Raw genomic sequence first — 2,141 nt, 5'->3', positions numbered from 1 at the left:
GCTTAATGGCCCTCGCACACTGGACGCGATGAGAGATGAACGATGGGCGATATCCAATGAAAACTCTGCTTTTCCAAACGTCACATCCGTCGCGAGGCTTGGCGCGACGTCGCTCAGAAGCCATTATGGCCCTCGCACATTGGACGCGATGAGCGATGAACGATGGGCGATATCCAATGAGAGCTTTATTTTTTCGGAAAACCAGAGCACTCATTGGATATCGCCCATCGCTCATCGCTCATCGCGTCCAGTGTGCGAGGGCCATTAGACTTCTGCACACAGGACGCGGAAACGCTTGCCGCGCGGCAAAAAACGACGCGGTAGCCAATCAATTTTTCGCTCTAATGGAAAAGTTGTAAGTTGATTGGCTACCGCGTTGCCTTTTGCCGCGCGGCAAGCATTTCCGCGTCCTGTGTGCAGAAGCCATTAGTCAAGTTTCTACTTTCGTCGCTCGCGATGTGTGAAAGCTGACAACCATAGACTACACAGAGAAAAATGTATAATACCGTACAAAGTACCTACATGAAGCTAGCCGGCAGTAATTATTAAATATGATTATTTTTAACTTTTCTGAGTGTATTTCGTTTGTAAATTGTTTGTGAGTCTGTTTTTAACGTTCGTGATAAATTAGATTTTTTGTTATTAACAATGGTCTAGTTTCCACCGAAGTATTAATTCGCATCTAGTGCGGCGTAGGACTAAATTTAAGTCGATGGAAATACGACTGATTGCGTTCATTTCATTCCTACTCCGATCTACAAGCTTTGTCGGAGTGGCAGCGAATTGACACGAAATTTAGGGCTCCGTAAAGTTAGCCGGACCACTTTAACTTTTTGATAATTAAAATTATCTAATCGTTTAGTGGTCGTTTGGTGATGATCGGTAGCCTAATTAAAACGTTTGGTGGTCAATCGTTTTTTTTAAATTAAATAATTAAAATATTGGTGTAAAGTTAGCCGGACATTTTTAATTTTTAGTCTAATCAATTAAATCAAGGCTTATTCGATGCAGAATCGTTAGGTAGTCACAAATCCTTTATTTACAACGTTTGGTAGTCCATAATTTATCCAAAAAGTAAAAAAAACCATGTGCATTGACCCTGCGCCTGCGCATGTCTTCGTCGTGTAATGGCTCTTGCAGCCAGCGCGATGACGCGTCGCACGATATTCAATGAGGGTAAATATAGCGAAAAGGGGACCCAGCCCCAATAACCTTGATATATGTTGTCAAGGACATAATTCTGAGTAACTTTTTCTTCTAATTTAATCGTCGCTCGTTGCTTATTAAAAAGTTATTAACAAAAAAAGTTTGGAATATACTAAAGTACATGCATGGACAGGAAGCACGCGCGCGCGCGCACACTTTAGGGTGCCATTACATGGAGCGCGGAAACGCGGAAACACGGAAGAGAATTGTAACTAGAAAAGTAACTATTCCGCATTTCCGAGAATTGAGCCGTTTCTTTCCGCACATTTAAGCGGAATCCGCGGAATCCGTTACCGTCTCAACAAAACTCAACAAAAGTGTATAGAAAATATAAAAACTTTATAAATGGATGGTCCTGTAAGTATTTTTTTCGGAAGTCCGACTCTTAAACTTGAGTACTTTATGAATTTCTTTTGATAACATATTAGAGATTTTAGAGATATCTATGAAGATATATCATAAAGAACTCTTGTGAAAAATATGTTACAAAAAGGCCAAACGATTAGCTAATTTTAATTATTAAAAAGTTAAAGTGGTCCGGCTAACTTTATGCAGCTGAAATTTAGACGGTGGAAACGCTTGAAAGTACATGGTGCCAACCTATCTCATTATTTCGTAACCATCAATATATAGTCGATATATAGTCTATATGTTGATGTTCGTAACAGTTACCGTTTGTTCGTATTAATTATCAAAATGGAAAATAAACGAGAAATTTGTCTAGAATTATGTTTATTTACATTCACAAGCAATAGTTAAGGCCGGTATTCATAGTCAGTTCTTATATTTAAGACCGTTTTAAGCACAATCTTAAGATGTCCTAAACCAATCACAGAGCCGTATTAGGGCCACCGCACAAGCTTTTCCGTAATGCATTACGTTACGTTAAGTACTGATTTTAAACCGAAACCTAAACCTAAACTCGTACGTAATCT

This window comes from Formica exsecta, unplaced genomic scaffold (genome assembly GCF_003651465.1).
Source record: "Formica exsecta isolate Colony F162 unplaced genomic scaffold, ASM365146v1 scaffold214, whole genome shotgun sequence".
NCBI classification, from domain to species: domain Eukaryota; kingdom Metazoa; phylum Arthropoda; class Insecta; order Hymenoptera; family Formicidae; genus Formica; species Formica exsecta.
Note: the sequence above shows the minus strand (reverse complement) of the source record.